A 24195-nucleotide genomic window follows, 5' to 3' on the forward strand; every position below is an offset into this window, starting at 1 on the left:
AAAGTGAGAACTGACAGAAATGGAATGAATTGTTCTTTTTTATTTAGTTAAAGTAAGGGAATGTGTTTTAATAGTAAGCACAAAGGAAATGACACTAGAACTCCAGAATTTCCCATTTCATGGTAGAACTGGTTTGGAATCTGCATTTAAATCTCTCTTGTCTCAATTTAGGCATCAGTTTTGAGCTATCACAATCCTGTAGTTAAATGAGATTTATTGTTGTACTTGGGAACATAAAAAAATTTATCTTAGACTAGCTGGGTAAGCTGTTGTTGCCTTCTCTTCCATACCTTATTGACTCTTGCTCCAGAAAGTTTAGAGAATATATGGCAATAAGAAATACTGCATTCCCCAAGTCCCGAAGAAACATGAATTCTTTTTGTGTGATTTGTTATAAGCCTTTAAAATACAAATACAAACCCCTAATGAAATAATGGATTTTGGGAATTGTCTTCAATGGTTGCTATTATCACAGAGGGGCAATGGAAAACTATGTGGCTCCTACTAGAAGTTTATGCCTCCATCTATAGTTTATTTTCGGTAAAAAAAAAAAAAAGGCCAAAGTTACATCAAGCGTTTAGGTCTAACTACTAGTTTATAATGAATAAAGTGGGCAGAATGTAAGAAACCGTACAAGTAATCTGGTTTATTTGGCAAATACACTGCAAGGAAAATGGGAGAAAACGTCTATAGATGAAAAAAGGTTTAAAATAAATTTTGACCAAATACAATATCTGAATCTAATTTAAACAAATCAACTTAAAAAAAATAACATTGATATAATTGTGGAAATTTGAATGCTGACTGATTTTTGATATTAAAGAATTATTATTCCCCCTATATTTTTGATAAATCATTTACGGAATCTAAAGCTTCTTTAAAAATAAAATAAATTACATAAAAAGTATTAGGAGAAAATTTGAGAAATTATCTGATTATACACATTGTGGATAACTACAACTAATATAAATATAAACAATCATTTATTTAAAAAAAGAATTATTGTTGATGTTTATGTAATGAAGGAATTGAGAACATATATATATATATATTTTTTTTTTTTTTAATTTTTTAAATTTTTTATTTTTTTTTCTTCAGGAGGTACCAGGGATTTAACCCAGGACCTCCTTCATGGGAAACAGGCACTCAACCACTTGAGCTACATCCGCTCATGATGAGATTACATTTTTAAAGCCCTTACCTTTTAGAAATATATATTGTAATATTTATTAATGAAACAAAATATGTTGTCTGGAATTTGCCTCAAAATAAATTGGGCAGGGGTAAGTGGGTGGTATTATAAATGAAATAATATCGGTCATGAGTTGATAATTAATGAAACTCGATACACTTGGTGATGGGGACTCATTGCACTCTTTTTCTATTTTTCTTTGACATTTTCCCAAATCAAATCAAGCAGAGAAGCAATTTTTTTAAAAATCCAACAACACAAACCACACATACTTTTGTAAGAACTCAGATCCTATTCTAACAATTTTAAGCATTAACCTGGAGTGCAACTCCCCCTCTCCCCAAAACTTTCTTCATTCCCCCTCACCACCATGCCTTGACTATTTGGCCCTCATTTGTATTCACGCGCTCTGTGCTTACTCATATTTGACATCATAGTACAATTGCTTAGGCACCTGTGGGGTGGCATAATAGTTTTGAATGAACTTTTTGTTTCATAGATTTCTTCTTATTCCTTGGCTTCAAACTCCATTCAGCCAGTTGACAACCTTGTGGTCACTGTCTCAGGGAAGGACAGATAGAGCAGGCATACAAAGAGAAAAAAAGGAGTTGATTCTTGACCTTTGAATTCCAAAGCTCTGGAATCATGCGAATACAAAGAACCCGTGGAAAGATAATAGATTTGCTGCAAGATGTGACCAGTTAGAGAAGGGCCAGGAGCCCCTAGGCTGGAGTGTGGGGAAGAGGGGATGAAGGAAGACAGTATAGTGGGAGACAGATAGGTGGGGTATGGAACGAGGGACCTGGTTTGGAGAATTCACACAGACAGGTACAGAGCCAGTCCCCAGAGGGAACTTGGCCATCACCTGACCATCATTTAGAGTGAGCACTACTTGGCATTGTTAGTGGAATGCCCTGGGTTCTGGGCTTCTAGGTTCTAGGTTCTTGGCTTATGTCACATAAAAGAACTTAAGGACATGCCATAGGGTAAGCAAGGGATTAAAGAGTTTAATAAGAAACAAGGAAAGAAACATAGTACATAATCAGAGACTTAGATTGTGGGTGTACTACAGGGTGAGTCGCATGCGTGGGGCCCTGGGCTAGGCCTTTTAAAAACCGTTACTCCTCCCCCTTCATAATGTTGGGGAGAGCCCCAGCTGTTTGCTTTTCTGTTTGGTTGCCTTACGGTCCCTACCTGTTAGCTCTCAGGGACCCAATGAGGAGACTTGTTTAAGGTGATCTGGGGCTTCTCTTCGACTCCAGAAAGACTTCCAAATGGGACTCAAGGCCTGGGTCTCATGGAGTATTCTGGCTTTGTTCTTTATGAGCAACCTCCCCCTCTGTAGGTTTTGGGGGGTGGGGAGGGGTCTCACAGCCATGTGTTTTGCCAAGTCCCAGCTGTGACTCATTTTTCCTCTTTCCCTATACTAACCTGCGTTGTCGGCGGGGAGTCGCGCCGCCGGCACGGATGTTGGTTTCGCTTTCTCCGCCGCCGCCGCCGTGACTGCTGGAAGCCTTCCTCGCACCACCTTCGTGAGCCACGGGCTGTCAACACACCTCACCAGCTGTGTGCCAGGGACTGCTGGCCCGGACTGCTAGTCAGCGAAGGGGGACCGCGCTACAAACTCACACAAGCCACTGGCCAGGAGAAGTAGGCAGCTTCATTGGCAGAAGCGGGGGAGCCAGCGTGCGTGAGCTTATGCGCGATCTGAGAGCGAGTCCAGGGAGGGGGTAGTGGATGGGAGTTATATAGGGCCAATGCGGAAACATTATCTGATTGGTTTGGACAGCAATATGTCTATATATGGTAACTGTAGATTTACTAGACAAAATGGCGGAAGGAGATGAAGTGGCGGCGCGGCATGGCACATGCGCAGTGTCCTTGCCCCGTGACTCAGAGCTTTGAAGACCATCCCTGAGTTTACTCAAGGGCATGTGGGGGCTAGAGTTTACTCATAGACCCGTGTCTTGTAGCACAAGTCTCATGGCTTGGACGGCTGCACTGTCGGGCCTTTCCTCACTGCCTCAACTTCCCCCTCAGAGAGTTTACACACTTATTCTTAAGGGGGAACTGAAAGGCAATGGTCATTCTTCTGTAGCTACTTACTGCTGGTTAGGAGGAGTAGGCCCTGACTGACAGAGTGTAAAACCCTCTGGCTTGTCTATTGAGGTTGAGGGAAGATGGGTCTGGCACCTGTGGTTGGAGCTGGATGAAATTCCTGCATGACTAATACTTTGTTCTTGAAGGCATTGATTCTGGAAGAAATTAACTTAGAATTTTGAAGGTACTTGGTCCTACTAAAAGATAAAGAAGATGGGGTAAGCAGGTCCAAAAATGGGGCCAGCCATGACATACTAGACAACAAGAGAAAGGCCAGGCTCCTTCAGGGGCTGCATCTTCCCAAAGTTGACGGGAAACAGCATTCTTCCTTGAGTTCTTTTATGTTGTTGGTTAACTCTAGGGAGAGGTTGTGCTATACCTGCAGGTTCTGGTATAAACTACCAACCCCAGGCATAAGGTAGTGGTTATGCCTAGGACAGTTAGGAGAGGTATGAAGAGAGTCACTGCCCTAGACATTAACTCACAAAGACAGCATGGGCAACAACAAGGTAAGCATATGGCAAGCAAAATAAAAACAGCACTTAAGAGAGCCATTCTTTCATCTTATAGGCATATTCAATAATTACTTAGAAAATGAATTAAGTTTACCAGGACTTTTAACATGTTCAATATGCCTCTGCATATGATCTAGAGTATAAAAGATATCATTATATTCATCAAGCATATAAGTACAGTACTTAATACTAATCTATGCACTAATCAATGCATACGTTCCTCTTCAAGTTACCTTAATAGATCTAAGCTCCAGATATGCAATACCATACATGTTCTCTTTCCATGGGAGAAGGCCATAATGCCAATTGTGTTTGTTTAAGTTCTACTCACATCATTCTGGTAATTATTGCCCACTTGGTATGCCTTTCACACACTTAGCATGCTGCACACTGTTGATCCTAGAAAGAGGCTAGGAAGGTAGGCTCCAGTGTTTCATCAGCCTGATGTATAGCACCCTCCAGCACTATGCAACAGAGCTAGTCTGAAGGCAATGTTCATTGTAAATTTGGCCATACCAGGCCATCTCTGGCTGCTACAGGAGTCTGAAACTGCAATATACTCTCCATCCACTTCAGGATCAGGTCCAGATGTGGTACTTTTATAATTTTAGGGTCTAGTGACTGACCTACCCAATAACAAAATGGAGAGGTATCATGCAGTGTACTGAAGGTCTGGTTTGAATGCACAAGAGAGTTTGATGATACTGAAATCTATCTCAATTTTTTACACTTTCTAAACACTTCCAATACAATGTCAAATGAACTCAAATATTTTAGTAGTTTGCTTTTTACATCTACACCTTTACCATGATGATGTTAATTAACAGGTACTTTATGTTAGCAATACAGGAAAAACTATTATCACCCTTATTTTATGAAAACCAAAGATTCCCAATGGAATCAATATTATCTTTCCTCACCACTACTTTAATGTGAAGATTGAGGTGGCCTCTGACAGGTTTTCCTGTTATGAAGTTACTTTTTGTTATCAATATCAATTGAGGTTTCTAATTAATAATGGCTTCCTAAATTAGCTTCAGTGTAGAAGATAATTTTACAAACTTCAACTTCTTATAATTAACCATAACCACATAGACTAGTTACTTTACATTTAAATAAGCTTATTAAATTACAATTATTAAGCTTATTTAAATTAGCAACTGTGATGGTTAGGTTATTGTGTCAACTCGGCCAGGTAATTGTGCCCAGTTGTTTGGTCAAAGAAGCACTGGGCTAACTGTAACACAAGAGCATTTGTAGACTTTAGTCACCATTGACTTTACTGCAGTGGTAAATCATAGATAGCTGGTTATAATTACATCAATCATGGAGATTGCCAGCAGCAGTGAGTGACACTTAACCTAACGAGTTGAATCCCTTAAAAAGGGAAGTGATTCCAGCATTGGGAAAGAATTTTCCAGCTCATCTTTGGACAGCTAACATCTCCCAGAACTCATCAAGAATCTTCACTGGACTTTCATTGGAGCTCGTGGTTACAGCCTGCCTGCGGAACCTGGACTTGTGCATCCCCACCTCTGTGTGAAAGACTCTGATAAATCTTTTACTATCAACAGATATCCCTTCTTGATTCTGTTTCTCTAGAGAACCCTGACTATTACAGCAACCAATGAAATTTACTTTTATTCATTTAAAAGTCTTGTCTTACATTCCTTATTCTGTTCTTTGAAAACTAGTCATTTCACTTTAGGAAAGATCTATATTTCATTAAACATGAACTTGCAATTTTCACTCTTAAAGATTTAGTACATCAAATGCTAATTTATTTAATTAGTAGTCTATAAACCAAGGAGATTACACATAAACTAAATAAAGTTGAACAATTATAGTTTATGCAAGGAACATTCTTTTTTCCTCTTTTCAGGAGGATAAAATCTCTTTTTCTTTAATAAAATTCTAAAACTGTAGATAGCCTTAAAAGCATCCTGACTGCTAGGTTATGGAATGTATTATAATTGTTTAATTTGTTTTAATCATAACTTAGAAAAAGTTTTTCCATAGCTTTCAAGGACTTTTCCTTTACTTACTGAAGTTTGGTAATAGGATTATTAACCACCCTTATTTTAAGGCTGTTAAGAGATTAAAATTGGGGAATTATAGGACAAACTCTAATTCTTAATTCCCTGGCCTATTAGATAAAAGTTTTAAGCTAAACTTACATTTCATTCTGAGGTATGAGAATATACACTTGAGCAAATAGGCAGACACAAATAGTTAGACACAAACACACAACTCACTAAAGTTACTTAGAATTCTCATTCTCTTACAAAAAAGTTTAACTACAAAATAACATTTAAAAGATCTTTTCAAAGGCTATTTCTAATTAACCTGCACTGTGATCATGCAGTTTTGCACAAGAATTTCATTCCTTTTTTTTTTAAGATTTGTTTCTTTATTTCTCTCCCCTCCCCCACTGTTGTCTGCTCTCTGTGTCCATTTGCTGTGTGTTCTTCTGTGTCTGCTTGTATTCTCATTAGGCGGCTCTGGGAACCAATCCTGGGAACTTTCGGAGTGGGAGAGAGGCGATCATTCTTTTGTGCCACCTCAGCTCCCTGATCTGCTGCATCTCTTATTATCTCTCCTCTGTGTCTCTTTCAGTTGCGTCATCTTGCTGCACCAGCTCTCTATGTGGGCCTGCATTCCTGTGTGGGGCAGCACTCTGTGTGGGCAGCTCACCACAAGGGCCAGCTTGCCTTCACTAGGAGGCCCTGGGCATTGAACCCGGGACCTCCTACGTGGTAGACGGGAGCCCAATTGCTTGAGCCACATCTGCTTCCCTCATTCCTTTTAATTATTGGCATATAACCAAATTGTTCCTAATGCTTTAAAATACAACTTACAACAGTTTCCTTTACTTCAGAGCTTTGCTTATTTCCCATTTCAACTTTGACAGATCTCATATGAGCAATATAATTCCAGTTTACACTCACTGAGATCATTGAAGTGTCAGGGAAAACTGGTTTCTTCTCATGACCTGTTACTTTCAGAATTCTTAGCACTCAAGATGAGAGACCCTCCTATCACCAGGCTCAGAGATAACAGGACTCCAGTGATCCCTGGACTGGTAGAGTGGATGTCCAACACTGAAGGCCAAGGATTCCCACCACACAACTATTTTCTCAAAGGTTGTGGGTTCCCTCTGGGCTTTTGGAATCCACACCTAGATTCTCATGAGAGAAAGCAGGGTTATTAATGCCAGTGGAAGGGTGGGAGACAGGGGTGTCTCAAATTTGCCTTCCCCTGAGCCATAAGGGGCAGTAGTTGCCATGCTACAGTGGATAATAGATTAGGTACCATTACAAAGGTGAGGCCAATCCTGAAATAGTCATAAGTAAAGGCAAACTCAGTTTAGAATTACCTTCACAATAGCAAGCAAAAGCAAGGGTGAGGCTTGGCTTGAAGTGACCATAAACTAAGGTAAGTTTAATTTAGAATTGCCATCACTATATTAGGTCTAGGGAAGAAGCTAGTCTCAACCATAATCAAAGGTAAGTTCAGTTTTAATTACCATTACATAGCGAGCATAAGCAAGGGTGAGACTAGACCTGAAGAACCATAAACAAAGGTAAACTAGTCTAAGATTACCATCACAATAGTAGGTCTAGGTTAAATTCACCCAGTTACAGCAATGTCAGCTTTTGTTTTTAATATAAAGGCATCTGTAAAATGATCTTAACTCTTAGTTACAGTTTCTAGTAAGTTTTTACTTCAGAACAAATTGGGCACTTTATATTTATTAACTAAGCAATGAAAACAATTTTATGAGTGCCAATGTTGCTATATTTTCCTGCTTTTCTAGCAGTTGAAATACTTCTTGTGATTTATATATCAATCCAATTGTAAGATGATATTGACATGTAAAGATCCATTTTTAGGTTACTTTTCACTGTTATCCATTTTGTAACAGGCAGAACACAAATCTGATTTACAAGTTCCTAGGCATGATCAGACTGACAAAATTAAGGTGAACACAGATTAGAACAGAATAGAATTGCATACACAGAGCATAAGGAAAGACCTGTTGGAAGCCATTTTCCAGGAACTTTTTAATCTTATTTGATGAAAAATAAGGAAGTTCCTTATTCTACCGGGGAGAGGTTTAACAAATGGCCTGGATCTTGATTCTCCATTCCCTCCCCTTATTAGACACTACCAAGGCTATGTCTAATAAGGTCCAAAATTCGGGTTAGGACTGAGTAATTGGCTCCCTTGTTAATTAAAAAATTAACAATCTCACCTGCCACATCATCAAGGATCACCTGAGGCTCCTCCTTGTTGACAGGTCATCTGTGGCTTCAGGCCCCTCCTGTCCTTTCCTGGGGCTTGTTTCCTGCTAAAATGGAGACTGATTCAGGTAACCCTGAGGTGATGGTGACTTTATGGCAGCAGTTAAAAAGTGAGTCTGCTTCTGGGCCCTATGCTTGCCCCTCCTTACCTGTTCCATCTTGGTGGCACAGTCTCCATTGTTGAAAACTGCAAAAGCTGTTTCTAAAAGGGAATTATGGAAGTTTGGGGGCCCAGGGAAAGTTTCTGCAACTTTCTACAGATTTCTGAGGCATAGTGGCTGGGTTTTTAGGTTCTGCCTCTGTGTAATTTCTCTGAGATTATAATTGACTGGTTTGGTAGTGCATTTCCTCCTCTTTTTAAGGAGACATGACCTCATGGTCTCTGGCCCTCAGACCTGTCTGTTCTCTCCTTCTTTCTTACACAGGTTTAACAGGAATCCAGGGTCCCATGTAAGGCTACTCTTAGCCATATTGTGGCCATGTGGTGTGGCAGGAGAAGATTAACCTCTTCCTTTTTGCCATCAGTAGGCAAGTCATCCCACTTCCTGAGAAGACACCACAATGGGAGTCTGCTGGAATGCTAGAGAAGCCACCCATTGTTCTAGGGAGAAATGGAGAAAAAAAGGTCTTGTCAGCTGATCTGGCATCCCAGATCCCAGCCTGACTGAACTTTTAGTTTCCAAACCAAAGTGCCCAAGTCACTTAAGTCTTGGTGGATGTTTCAAGTTAAGCTCCAAACCAAAGCACCCAACTTTCTCACGTCTTGGGAGACATTTGGAGTTGCTGTTCTGGTCCTCAGCATCCTGAGAACTCAGAGCCATGCCATCAGACACCCTCATGGCAAACTAGGTCTTGGGAGATGTCCAGACCTGGGTTCCAAACTAAAGCCACCAAGCTGTATCATTATTCCTAGAAAAAGGGTTGGCTTGAAACCTTTCTTTTGGCCTACTCTTGTAGAGGTCTTAGAAAGGTTGGCTATGAGAGAGAGAGTTCATTTTATGGCCACTGCCAGGGACCAAGTGTGCAGTTAAACCAGACATTAAGAGGCACATTAAGAAGCAGAAACTGATCTGTGGCTTACAGGCAAACAGCCTCAGGGTCCCCAGAGGTAATGAATTAGCAAGAATCTCAGGCCCTCCTAGAGGCTAGGTTAGGAAAAAACATGCTTTAATTAAAAACTCATCCAGTCTTAGTTGGGGATTGAGGAGTGTTTCTTGCCTCTTTGTCTCCTGGCTGGCTCACCAAATATGTTAGTGGGATGCTCTGGGTTCTGGGCTTCTGATTCGAGGTTATTGGCTCATGTTGCCTAAAAGAATTTCAGGACATACTGAAGGATAAGCAATGGAGTAAAGAGTTTATTAAGAAAGGGAGCGGATGTGGCTCAAGAAGTTGAGTGCCTGCTTCCCACATGGGAGTTCTGGGTTCAGATCCCAGTGCCTCCTAAAAACAAATAAACAACAAGCAAGCAAACAAACAAATAAGCTAACAATTCAAGGGAGGCAATGTGGCTCAATGGTTGAGCACCAGCTTCCCACATACAAGGTCCTGGGTCCCAGGTTCAATCCTCAGTTGCGGTACCCCCCTACCCTCCCCAAAAAAGAGTTTAACAATATGGTAAGTGGATTTGGCTCAACTGATAGAACATCTGCCTACCAAATGGGAAGTCCAGGATTCAAACCCAGGGCCTCCTGACCCATGTAGTGAGCTGGCCCATGTGCAGTGCTGATGCAAGCAAGGAGTGCCATGCCATGCAGGGGTGTTCCCCACATAGAGGAGCCCCATGTGCAAGGAATGTGCCCTGTAAGGAGAGCTGACCCATGCAAAAATAGTGCAGCCTGCCCAGGAGTGGCGCTGCACACACAGAGAGCTGATGCAGGAGGTTGACACAACAAAAAGACACAGTTTCCCAGTGCTACTGACAAGAATACTAGCGGACACAGAAGAACACAGTGAATGGACACATACAGCAGACAACTGGGGGAGGGGAGAGAAATAAATTTAAAAAAGAAAAAGAAACAAGAAAAAGAAAACAGTACACAATCTGAGACATAGATTGTGGGTATGCTGCAGGGTGAGTCATGCACCTGGGGCTCTGGGTTAGACCTTTTTAAAACCTTTACTCCTCCCCATTCTTAATTTTAGGGAGGGACCCCAGCTGTTCGCTGTTCTGATTGGCTGCCTTATGATCCTCACTCTTAGCCTCAGCGACGCAATGACAAGGCCTGTTTGGGTTATCTGGGGCTTTTCTTTGAAAGAGTTCCAAATGGGCCTCATGGCCCAGGTCTCATGGAGTCTTACCAGCTTTCTTCTTTAGTAGCAGCTTTCCCCTCAGGAGGTTTCCTTGCAGGGTCTCATAGCCATGTTTTTTGCCAGGTCCCAGCTGTGACTCTTTTTCCCTCTTTCCCTGTACTAACCTGCCTCAGCAACAGCACCTGGAAACCATGTAAAAGCTGAGTTAGCTGCAGATGGTCAGGCCCCATTCCAGTGTGGACTGCATATCACTGTAGCTATTCTTCTCAGTAGTGCTAGGTCCCTTAATGTAGATGAGGGAATATAATCTGGTGGGAGGCAGAGGTAGGGACTGTGGGATCTGCCTCAACTCTGAACAAATTGAGATATAAAACCAGTGGCAAACAAGTGTCACAAGATCACCCTTCTAACTGATAAATCCTGCATCAGAGATATAGAATAATGGGCTTGCAAAACCATAGATGAGATAGATGTACATCTCTCCCCACAGGGCTGGACAAAGGGCAGGTTCTCCCTCTGGTGGTGGTGATGGTGGTGGTACCCCATGAACCTTATGGCTCATCCTGGAAAGCAGGTTTGCTCCCAAAAGAAAAAAAGGAAAGTGGTGAGATGAGCACACCAAGTTTATTCTTTCTGATTTTATCAAATAGGGAGGTGACTAAACCTCCTTGGGCTGGAGAAGGGTCAGCAGTGTTACATTAGTTGTGCTTCCCTCCACATGGAAGAAAACACCAGGAATGGGAAGAGGGCCTTCCCTGACAGCCAGCATGTCATGTGTTGCTAATCTGGCAGGAGTGATATCCATCTGCACCAGACTTTGCTCAATACCCAGCCAGCTGATCCAAAAGGGACAACCGCCATCTCAAAATCCCAGGACACTTGGAAATGTCACAGTGAAGACTCTGGACATTAACACCTAAAAGGGCAGTGGTGACTGTAGATGAAAATTGGACCTTTCCCACTTATTCATGGAAGTGTATAATTGCTTTGAGGATAAGGGCATGGATCCAGCTTTATTCAAAGTTGTATAATGTCTGTCAAAAATGTAAGGACTTGGGAGTAGATGTGGCTCAAGCAAGGAGTTGAGTGCCCACATCCCACATGGGAGGTCCCAGCTTTGGTTTCCAGTGCCTCATAAAGAAGACAAATAACCAGGAGACAACAATCAAAAGCAACAAGCAGACAATAAGCAAAAATAAAATGAGGGAGTAGATGTGGCTCATGCAGTTGAGCACCCACCTCCCATGTGGATATCCCATGTTTGATACCCAGTGCCTCCTAAAGAAAAAGCAAACAGATGAGCAGACAGGCAAAAACAAGAAGCAAATATTACTCAATTGGATTGAATTATTGTAATATTTTGTTGATCATATTTTAACAATCAGAAATCCTGATCACTGAGATCAGTCCCAATTATTTTACAGATTAATCCCATAGACAATCATAACTTCATATGTACTCAATTCTAGATTGCTATACATCCCTTAATTTTACCAGTAAAATTTAAAAATAGTTATTGTCTTATGGTGTTAGCAATTAGCCACATTCCCTGAAGCAATTGAAATTGGTAATGAAAGGAATAAATTTACCAGGGTTTCTTACTCTCACTCCTGGAGTTACAAAAATTAAGAGATTTAAGTGGTCTAATCTTATTGCTACTGTAAGGCAGTGTTAGCCAATAAATTAATTCTTAAATACTTATTGCCACTCTTACAATACATACATAATTTATAATGTGGCAGAAAAATATTGTCTGACTCTCAAAAATATTGTTTGACTCTCAAAAATTTATTCTTTCTAAATTTATTCTCTTTTTTTCTTCAAGTTGTGCAAGGACTCACATATGTATTTCATCTTGTAGTGGACATTTGTCAGTCGTTGACAATCAGTACCAATACCCACTTTCTACCTGCACCCTGATTACTTTTAGGAAAATTAATTCTCCCCCCCAGACCCCCCATGTGCAGTCTTGGTGAGGTGGTAAATTCAGATATTTTCTTTTCTATTATGTACTCTAAAATGATTACTAGAGGCTTTTCCCAACAGATAGCTTTAGTTTGCTAAAAGCTGCTGAGACCGATATAGCAGAAATGGATTGGTATTTATAATGGGGATTTATTAAGTTAAAAACTTTCAGTTCTGAGGCTATGAGAATGTCCAAATCAAGGCATCATCAGGAGATCCTTTCTCCCTGGGTTGTAGCTGTGGGTGATCAGGCACATGGCAGGGTCCACGCATCTCTCCCCTTTCCTCTGGGCCTCATTGCTTTCAGCTTAGGGCTGCTCAGTCTGTGGCTTTTCTCTCTCCTAGGCTCATTGATTTAAACTTCTGGAGGCTGCTTTCTGTCTCTGGTTTTTTCTGTGTCTGTGGCTTTTTATTCTTCCATTTATAAAGGACTCCAGTAAGAGGATTAAGAACCACCCTGGGTCACACATTCTAATCAAAGGTTCCTAACTGAAGTAATTTAATTAAAAGATACCACCTACAATAGGTTTGTACACACAGGAATGGATTAGCTTGAAGAACAGGATTTTCTGGGGTCCCCCAAAGCTTTAAAATGCCACCAATACCTTCCTTTATCCTTCAAGCACTACCAAGACATAGACACTTGATGTAGTCAGTTTCACAAGACTTTAAGTCTGCAGTGCAATTATGCAAGGCTGGAGGAAACTGTTGAAGCTCCTGCATGCCAATGGCAACATGTGGGAAAAACTAACAGTAGTTCTTGCAAAGAAGACCTTCTGGAGCCACTTGGTTCTGTCTATTTCAGGAATGACTTTTCATATCTTCCTTCCAATCTGTGGCTCTCCAGAGCTTTCCCTATTTGCTTATGTTTACCAAGACAATTTCTGTTGCTTGCTACCAAAGAACCCTAACTGATTCACACAGCTTTATAGGAAGGATAATGAATGACGTAGAAGAAACACTGAGCTAAGACTAATCATAGACTTTGAATTATACTTGTGGCATTGCAACGAATTTGCTTCGAGATGCAGGAAAAGTCACTAACCTCTGTGGACTTCAGTTTTCTCATCTGTGAAGGCAATAGGCCAGATAACCTCCAGGGTTCAGTTGTTAAACCTGCAGTTCCATGATTCATTTTGTCATTGGTTAGGGACTACCCTCAGGAAATAACACCACTCTGGTTAAACAAAGAACTTCTATGAAGTTTCATTTGATGTTTTAACACAAAGTTCTGTGAGTATTTCAGTTCTGTTATTCCTTGCCTAAGAATTTACTCCATAGGTCATACCTTGGGTGGGGTGACCACAAATTGGAACAGATTCTTACAGTAGAGTAAAAGGGGCATATAACACATGTAACTGCCTGTCCTCGGAAAATATTACCTCAGCTCATTGGGGTGTATTTGACAGAGCCAACCTCAAAGATGATTGATGGGATTGGCTTTAGATACAGACAGGGAAAAATGCTGACACATTACCTTAAAATTAAAATTAAATCCAGTCAGCAAAGATGCACTATGTTTAAGTCACTCTGTCTTTGAGAGTGCTCCCCTGTTGTAAAGTTGAGAGTATAGACTGATTTAGGAGTGGTTGTCACTGAGTGTTTTCTGACGTTTCTAGGTTTTTCTTTGTTTCTGGTTTCATCAAATTTAGGTCATTCCTATGTGGATTAGCACTTTCAGTGACCCATGCACAGTTCAAACAGCAACTGCCAGTTGCTTTAGATTTGAGCTAGAATTTGTGAATATTTCACTTAACCTCACTTCACAGCTTGATAACTCAGTAAATAATACTGTAGCAACACAGCAGCTAAAGGACTTTTGAGAATTATCCAAGCACTTCCAAATGATTCTTAAATTAATTTAGGTGCCACAAATGACCTGCAAAATCGACTTTGGAACCACAAAGACCTACGTTTGGTTTGCTTGATTACCAAAATCAAAGAATTTCCACTTCATTCAGCCTTTTGTGGACACTTCAGTCTTATGGAACTGATGAGCCACTTAGCTGAGAGTCTTATCTGAAATATTTATTTCAATCAACCTGGTGATTTCACTGCTCTTTTCAAATTCCTACAGTGGACTTCCTTCTCATTTAGAGTGAAAGCGAGAAGTTGTAGAATGACCTATAATGCCCACTATGGGGCTCCATTACCTCTTTTGCTTCATCACCTCCCACCTGCCCTTGTTCATTCCACTCTAGCCACACTGACCATCTTGCTGTTTCTTGACAATCTCAGAGACCTTGCCTTTCCCTGCTGCTGGAACTCCCTTGCTCCAGTTACCATTCCCTTTAGCTCTCTGTCCCTATGTCACTATATCAGTGAGGCCTTCCCTCACCACACTTTATAAATAGGAACCCTTTCTACCCTCCTTAATTTATCTCTATGGCTTCCTATCACTACATGGCATATTATATGGCTCAATTAATTCTCTTATTGCCTGTTTCTCCCATGACCCATATGTAAGCTCCTTGAAGGCAAGGACTTTGTTTTGTTCATTGATGTATCACTAGGGTGTGGGACCATATCTGCTACTTAATAAATGCCTGTTGAATAAATGTTAAATAAACTTTGAAGGCCACAGTTTAATGAGGTGGATAATTATCTGTTTAAGATGCCCAGTATAACATAGCAGATTCCAGACACACAGAGTGAGTGTTTATAAATATTTGTTGAATAAATGAAAGGTCATTTGCTGCTGTTGTTTAACCTGGTACCTAACCCTGGTGTTTCCAGCATTGTTTAACGTGGTGTGCTGCTTGGCACATAGTAAGCAATGAGGGTAGGCACATTATTCTCTCTCGTAGTGCTTCTCTTATCCTAACTCTGAAGCCTTTTCTTTCTCCAATTCTAATTTTTTTTTTCTGGACGCAGAATAGCATCCTAGACTGGTATTGGTGGCAGAAACCTTGAAATCCTGTTAGCTCTTGCTTATAACCTCAAAGTATGATTAAAAAATTTTTTTTGTTTTTTGAGTTACTAGGGCCGGGGATTCAACTTAGAATCTTGCATATGGGAAGCTGACACTCAACCACTGAGCCATAGCGCCTCTCCTGAGTTGGCCTTTTCATTTGTCTGCTTGTTGTTTGTCTTTAGGAGGTACTGGGAACCGAATCCAGGACTTTCTACGTGGTAAGCAGGCCCTCAACGGCTTGAGCCACATCTGCTCTCTAAAAATTATTTCAAGTGACATTTTTCTGATTATAAATTTAATGCATACAAACTGCAAAAGTTTGGAAAAGGAAAGAAACATAAAGAATGTAGTAAATATTATTCATAATCCTTTCACCTGTTAACATCTTCTGTATATTTCTTCTGTCTATACTGTATACATACATATATGAATTTAAATATATTTTCCCACAGAAATGGTATTGCATTATATATACAGTATTCTGTTTACTTTTTTTAAAATTTAAGACTTTATTTTGGTCATTTTCCTATGGTATTTGTTAATAACATGATTCTAATTGTGGCCTAATGTGGATATATTATAGTTTATTTGACAACTGTTTTAGTGCTTGGCATTTGAGTTGTCTTAAAAATAATCACTTCTGTAAATGCTGAACTTTTTGCATAAACATTTGTCCACAATTTATTATGAGAGGACCACTTAGAAGTAGAACTACTGACGTTTTAAGGTCTTCTTACATAGATTACCAAATGGCTTTTCAGAGAAGTTCAACTATTTTCCACTCCCTTCAAGAGTGTATGAGTGGGTCCTTTGTACTGAGTCAAATTAGGGTTTTAAATATTTATATATAACCTGAGTTTTACCAAGCCACATCATCCTAGAGGTAGAAACAGTTTGCCTTATCAGTAATCAGTGGTATTGTGCTCTAGTTTAAATCCCCAACTGTCTTGCCAGAGCAGTCCCAGCATTCCCCAGGGGTCTTAGTGCTCATGAGAAAATCCCCTTTCAACCAGCTGTGAGCCCCGAGACCCTCAAATCTATGTGAGGAGGTCCTTCACTACCAGTGGAGCCCATCATCAAGCCATCCCTTGCCATCAGCTCTGCATCCTGCTGTTGTGGGAACCAAGGCTCTGGTGTTGAGTGGTAGGTCTGGTGGCTGCCAGAGTTCTGGGTGCTAGAGTCTCTGATGTGCCAAAGTTGACTCCTGCAGGCAAAGCCACATGTCAGGTGCTGTGTTGAAGCTGGAGGCACCACTTGCTTTGGTGCCATCCCCCTAGTGGCAGAGTGCCAACACCTGGTCTGTTAATGATCATAACTAAGGTGACATTTGCAGAGCTCATACTATGTGCCAAGCACTCTACTCATTTAATACTTGTAATAGCTCTGTGAGGTACTATTATCATATACATTTTATAGATGATCAGTAGTCTCTGCAAGGGTTAAGAAACTTGCCTAGGGACACACAGGTAACAAGTATAGAGCCTGGATTCCAAATGAGACATTATGATACAGAATTGATGGTGCTTGATCCAGAATTGATGTATTCAGAATTGATGCACCACTATATTGGGCTTAAGTGAGAAAGGACCTGTGCTCCCACCTTATTGCCACTTTGAGCTGTAATTTCGTTCCATCTTCACTCACTGCACCAGGAGACAAACCTGAGTCAGCAGGAGACAAACCATAGTCAGGCTCTATGCTAAAATCAGAGCCAGTCCTAACTCTCCCTCTGATCCACCTGGACATGATTAAGTTTGGATCTGATGGCACCCCTGGGACACATAATAAGATCTAGGAAACCTTGTCTGAATGTGTGTCTCAGTTAAAACACTGATGAAGATGATGATTATCTTTAAGAGATGGCTCAGGGTTAAAGTGAGAACAAGTAAGAAATCAACACCCAAGTTTTCTGTCTTTCCTCCTCTATTTTAATCAGGGCATCTCTATTTTGGATATTTTATTTGTTTTACATTTTGGATTCCCTGGTGTGCTTTCTTCAAAAGAAAAGCTCCTGGTGCATTTTTTTTTAAATGTGAAAATCCCAAAACCCAGAGAGCCATTAATTGTTGTTCCTTCCTTTCCCTTTATTTGGCAGGGTGTGTTGGGGCCCAGGGAGGAGCATGATTCAGGGGATGGGCTCGTGGGGGCTTTGTCAACAAGGACCGTCTATTTTGACTAGGACCTGCTCCCTTGGCCTTCTGAACCGAGGTTGACTTCCTGGCAAGGAGATGCCTTTGAAATGTTGTTTTGTTCAGGTTTTTCCTTTGAAATCTGGGGATAAACAAAACATTCTTTTAAAATGTTTGTTTTGTCTTTGTATGTTTCTCTCTTTTCTGTGGATAAAAATAAAATTGAAAAAACAAAATCCCTGCTCTGATATAGGTAGTTTAAAAATTCCAAGCATCTCTGCCCAGAACAGTTGTGCCACATGAAATTCTGATTTGCCAAAGGGATTGTGGCTTAGGCTGAGGCCCTGCCAGGGCTTATAGATTTGGGGTGGCACAAGGAGTGAGGAATTTTGCTGCAACAGCTGCTGTGCTTTCAAAACTGTGAGAGAAACCTCACCTTATGATTCCCATAAGCGGTATCCCCCATTCCTAATAACTGTGAAAATTGTACTTAAAATGGAGGAAATTATTTGCAGATATAAAATCAAAATTATCTTATTGCTTGGCTAGGTGATTTTCAAATTGAGCATTTTATGAGTCCAGAATAAAATGTAGCAAAGCAAGTGTGTAAATACCTATTTACATTTTTAAATAACCAACTCAACAGGTGCCATGCATAAAATGTAACACCACAAAAAAGAACTCTCAGTGTATTTCAGAGCACAAAACTCTGGAAACGTTTCTCTTACATTTCACCTGTTAAAGTGATAAGAGAAAAATTATCCCATAAATGTATATTCTGTTGCCATAGTTGGGTCATTTAGCACAGGACATAGTAATCAAAATCATCTTTTTATGGTTCTGAACTGATTTTTCAGTAATTATTGGCCCAACCGTTTCTTCATTTTTTAATATTATCATTTTATTTTGCAACCTATTTTTCCCTAAAGAGGTGGAAAATTTATTTCTCAATTCCTGGTCCTGTAACCACCTGCAGTAAGCTCCAGAAATGTTTGCTGAATAAATAAATGCAGGCATTTCATATCTCCTGAAAATGAGCAGGTTGAAACACATATCTGAAGTCCATTATTTCAGTATATTTGAAATAGAGTTCTATTTTCAGAGTTTGGCAACCTTTTAAAACTCTGGATTAATACATAAATTCTCACACTTTAGAGCTTTATAACATGATTTAATCTGTTAAATTTATGAAAGAACCAATGGATTATTTGCTGTGAATCTCTTGAAGGTCAAACATAGAGATAAAGTTGAAATAGTTCAGTGCAAAGAGCAATATCTAACTATTTGATTACTTATGTATGTCTTTTTAAAGTATAGTAGCATTTACTTTGGATTTAGGGTAACCCTTCCTAGTCCTCAGCAGCTCCTGTAGGAGGTAAATCCTTTCCCCCATTTTCTGTAGGAATGGATACTTTGAAATAGGAGCCAACTTGGAGAAACTATCCCTCGCTCCTGAAGTTCATTCCTGGAACACAGCTCTTAAAGAGATTATGTCTCTGGAGGGACAAGACTGCTGTTATTATTTCTGACTTTAAAATATGTCAATGATAAAAATGGGGTTCAACATATGGAATAGAAATTTGTAATATAAGTACACAACACTTTGGTACAGAGTAATCCATCCTTCAACACCTGTAGTAATATAGGTTAGACTATATTTACTTATACTACAAAAAGATCACTTACCACATTGGGGTTAGAACATCCACTCAGAAGGACTTTAGAAATTTAGCTGATAAACCAATCTGCTGAATTTATATCCCTAAACAACTACACTCTGCAACTTAATCTCTTCATGAGATGCCCAATCTAATTTAGGGTAGCTCGAATAGTTGGATAGTTCTTTCTCACAAAGAATTCAAACAGAAATAAGATGGATATATTGAATCTTACATAATATCTCTAGCACCACCAAATCAAATGCATTAGTACTTTTGCAGTGAAACACATGAGAATTCACATAAAGTATGATTATAAATAGACTTACCTTAGTTCAGATCAGATTTTGCCACTGAATAAATTATTTTTAAATCTTTTGCTTTTTTGTAGTTTTTGGATATTTCAGTTGCATGTAAGGGATTATGAACTTGTATCATCATCATCATTGTTAGTTTTTTATTATGACTTATTCTTTTTCTTTTTTAAAGATTTATTTTATTTATTTCTCTCCCCTTCTCTCCCATCCCGGTTATCTGTTCTCTGTGTCCATTTGCTGCGTGTTCTTTGTCCACTTCTGTTGTTGTAGTGGCACAGGAATCTGTGTCTCTTTTTTGTTACGTCATCTTGCTGTGTCAGCTCTCTGTGTGTGTGGTGCCATTCTTACGAGGTTCACTCCTTGCACGTGGGGCTCCCCTACTCAGGGGACACCCCTGCGTGGCACGGCACTCCTTGCGCACATCAGCACTGCGCATGGGCCAGCTCCACACGGGTCAAGGAGGCCCGGGGTTTGAATCGCAGCTCTCCCATGTGGTAGACGCACACCCTATCCACTGGGCCAAGTCTGCTTCCTGATTATGACTTATTCTTGAAGCCTGTCTTTTTGGGGGAATACTAGTTAGGGACCAAATAAATAAGCAAACTAAAACAATTCTTGGAATCCTTTTATTAAAAAAAAACTTCTCATAGGAATTATTCTTGCATGAGAAAGACTCTACCGAAAGTACAGTTGGGAATTATTTAATCAGAATTTTCCTTGGGAAATTACACATTCTGGCATCTTACTGATCAAAAATGTTGTCTTAGCTCCAGACAAACCTAAATTTGAATTCTGGCTCTGCCACTCTAGGGAAAGGGCCAATCAATATCCTCATGAATTTCCAGGAAGAGCAGTTTAAGCATTAGCAAACAGAAAATAATCAAATCAAAGTATTTACTTAACAGCCTGAAAGAATATGGGACAAAGAAGGCTGTCTACATTTAGACATCCATAGAGACATGCAAAACAGGCATTTAGATTTTAGTGTTATTATTTTGAGAATTTTCCAAGAAAAAGTCTCTGAAGACTCTCAGAATGACAGTTTATATTTATCCACGTATTTACCAATTCCAGAGCTCTTCATTCCTTTGTGTAGAAACAACTTTCCATCTGGTGTCGTTTTCTCTCTGCCGGAAAAACTTGAACATTCCTTGGAGTGCATTTTTGTTAGTAATGAATTCTCTCAGCTTTTGTGGTCTGAATGTCTGTATTGCACTTTCGTTTTTTAATACACTTGTTGAGTGCTAAATATTGTATTGGTTTAAAGAATGATGGACTTTGTTCTGATAGGCAGTTAAGTAGCTTTAGGGTCAGCTTGATCCTTTAAAGTCTTTGTTTATGAGCTTTTTAAGGACAGATCTAGAGCAGCCTTTACACTGAGACTATTTAACCCCATGGCAAAGGTATGACTCTTCTCAGGTCTCTCCCGAATGCGATCAACTAAATCTCTTCACTTTTTCCATATGTGAACCACATGTGAGCTCTGGGAATTGTCTGACTTATAACTCCCTGGCAATTATTCTGTCCCTGGCAATTGCTCTGTTGCCGATAATTGTTCTTTGCCTGGCCTCACGGGGTTTCTTCTTGTACAAGTGCAGACTGGCAATCAGCCAAAGTCTTAAGGGGCTCTCTAAGCATATTTCTGGAGCTCCCTCCTTTTCATCACCCTGCCCCATAAATATTGGCCTCCCAAGTCTCCTCAAACTTCAATCTATGTCTCTGTAGCTCAGCAAGACTTCCCAGTTCTGTTTGGTGTCTATTTCTCTAACCTGTGATCCAGAATGGGCTTCTGGGCAGAGCGCCAGGGTGATTAGAGTACTTTGTTTTTCTTCTTTCAGGGACAGCTGTCCCTGTTGCTTAGCCACTTTTTAGCTGTGTGACCTGCATGTGTGAATTATTTGTCCAAATCTCACTTTTCTCATTAGTCAATGGGGTGATATTCCTAACAACCCAATAGCATGGAGAGGATTAAATTAGATCATGTATCAAATACCCTGCTTATTTGTCCTTACTTGCTCATAGTAAACTCTCAGTAAATGTTAGTTACTATCAACCATATAAAGTAGGCATTTATACAAGCAGACTTTGCTGAACCAATCAGGTACTTTCAGATTGAAATGTTTCATTTTATTGCTGACTTTTTTCTTTATTTTATTTTATTTTTAAAGAAGCTTTAAATTACATAATGATACATAAAAAATATAGGGGGATTCCCATATACCCCATCCCCTCCCTCTCCCACACTTTTCCCCATTAAAAACATCTTTCATTAGTGTGGTATTGGTTACAATTGATGAACACATATTGAAATATTGCTATTAACCATGGTCAATAATTTACATTATAGTTTACTTGGCAGTGCACATTTTTATATGTTTCGGCAAAATGTATAATGACCTGTATCAGTCATTGCAATGTCATTCAAAATAATTCCAATGTCCCCAAAATGCCTATTCTTCCCTCTCTTTCCCCTCAGAACCTCTGGTGACCACTGTCTATATCAATGTTACAAGATCTTCCTTTGCTAGTATAATAAGTCTACTTTAGTCCATAGCTGCATTCCCCTCTTATGTTTGTTCATTCCTTAATCTTGGAGAATTTAGGATGGTGATGCCTACTCTGCTTCCAATTGTACATGAGCTTAGATCCTGTAAGTAAGAAATCTTCTTTTGGAAGAAAATAAGGCTCACCCAATTGTGAAGAAGAAAAGAATTTATTCTCAATCTTGCAAGAAGTGGCGGACAACCAGAAAACATGGTGCCCCAAACAAAGAAAAGTGACACAATTTACACCCCTAAGCTTAGCACGCAAGCCCTTCCCCTGTTTTTTCATAGATTGGATACTTCAGAGGTTATAGCCTATCCAAGAAGTCTAACTTTCCTGCCAAGTTCTCCAGTTTTTGATTAACTGTTTCCCCCATCACATTCCAACCATTTTAGCTTTTACCTACTCCTTTTGCCAAATAAGGAATGGAATTTAGTGCTGAATTGATATTGACTTAGCTCTTTATTGTTCATCCTTTTTACTGGCTATAGGACTGGCTTAAACTGGTTCCCTTTGTTCCTTCTTAACCCCTTAACCCGGGAGTGGGAGATTGAGGCAGTAGGCTGCCAGGTTACATTAATTAATATTTTCTTCCTTTATGTAAAAACTAAACTCATCTCCTTTTCTTACAGATCCCATGGGTTAGATGGATGGAACTGTCTTGTTTGTAGTTGTATATACTCTGTTTTTTGAGATGAGTTTTGCCCATCATCATTTTGTTAGTTGTCCTGGGTGAGTCTGATAAACTAGAGAGTAGATGCTGCAACACTGCTGAGCTTCAGGGCTCAGCCCACATACGAACGGACTGAAGGTTTAAATTTCTGGTACCTATTTTTAATGAACATAGTGCTAATTATAGGTTCTAATAAAAGGGGCAGAAGAACCATGTATAGGGAAATTATAAATGATTATAAATCCATTACACTGGGAAACACATATTCCAAGGTAAGACCCACTGACAAGGTGCCAAATTCCTGAGATTGTCTGCCTTGCCTAGAGTATCTAGATGTCTCTAGGCTTCAGGAGCCCCCTGCTTTAGACACTGTTTACTGTGGCAGTCAGTGAGATCCTCCTGAGATATGCATAAGCAGAACCTCTGGAATGACCCCCAAACTCACTCTGAAATCTCTTAGCCAAAAAAAACTCATTTGTATTTAATATTTCTCCATTTTGGTCAAGGTCTTTTTCCAAATTAATTGCTAGTTGGCTCTTGATAATAATCCCTCCATGCCAGGGAGGTACATCACCAGGAGTCATGTCCCATGCTGGGGTGGGGAGGGGGAGGTAGTGAGTTTATATGTTGAGTTTGGCTTAGAGAGAGGCCAAATTTGAGCAATAGTGGTTTTTAGGAGGTAACTCTTAGGCAATATATAATAGTAAGCTGAGTTTAATTTTATAAGAACAAGGTTCATAAGTACAAGCATCAGTGTCAAAGTCCTGGCATGTTGGTCTGTCCTCCTTTGCTAGGCATTTATTGGAGGACTTTTACTACCCTCCCCCCCCCCTTTTTAAAGTCATCTACCTTTACCCACTCAATAATTGACCAACATCTTCCATTTCTAGCCTAAACAACAGAAAGGAAGAAGATAGGTAGATATGTAATGAGTTTGAGAGTTTGTGTGTGACAACAAAAGACAATCCAATGTCTTTGGGCAATAGCTGGAGAACTAGAAAAGCCTGGTTGAACAGCAACAAGAAAATTTTATGTATGAAACAGGAAAGCTATAGGGGATACATAAAAGTGAACAAAGCTGGAGCAACTCATAGGATTGAGAAGAAAGATGCTTTCACCTTCAAGTAATGTGAAACTCTTATTCAAACTGACTAAAACAATAGTGTATTACCCCACCTATCAAGTTCAGAGAGAAGATGTTTTCCAGGACATTCTATCAGTGCCTTGCCATTTAGGGGCAGAGAACTTGTCCTGGCCTTGGCGCAGAGCTAGTGCCTGGAGGGCCACTCAGACCATATTTTGCTTGTCTCCCCTCAGCACCCAGCTCCACACCACCTAGATGCTGCTGCAAAGCTCTGAAATCTGCCACCCACCGTGCTCCAAATGAAGCCAAATGGAGGCCTCCAGAGCGGCAGCAATTTCAGTTTCTTCTGACTCCGGCTGTGTTCACAGACTGACTGACAAAAGGCCTCTGGGAAAGGGGGAGCTTATCTACAGAGGGGAGACCCAGTGAGGGGAGGAAGGTGAAAGAGAATATTCTGAGGAGATACACCTTCTCTGAGCAAGCCAATTTAAGTGACTATAACGATAAAGGGTGTTAAATGTGTTGGTTTCAATCTTGACTCAAATTACTA

At 40.1% G+C, this 24195-nt stretch overlaps 1 long non-coding RNA gene across 1 annotated transcript; it reads left to right on the forward strand.

Annotated features, from left to right (window-relative positions):
* The first annotated feature begins 2363 nt into the window (after positions 1–2363).
* On the forward strand, positions 2364–24177 carry LOC131280755 (uncharacterized). The gene is made up of 2 exons (XR_009188448.2): positions 2364–2878; positions 23879–24177. It is a non-coding gene; the product is annotated as an uncharacterized lncRNA (long non-coding RNA).
* The last annotated feature ends 18 nt before the right edge of the window (positions 24178–24195 follow it).

The sequence above is a fragment of the Dasypus novemcinctus genome, chromosome 12 (genome assembly GCF_030445035.2).
Source record: "Dasypus novemcinctus isolate mDasNov1 chromosome 12, mDasNov1.1.hap2, whole genome shotgun sequence".
NCBI lineage: Eukaryota > Metazoa > Chordata > Mammalia > Cingulata > Dasypodidae > Dasypus > Dasypus novemcinctus.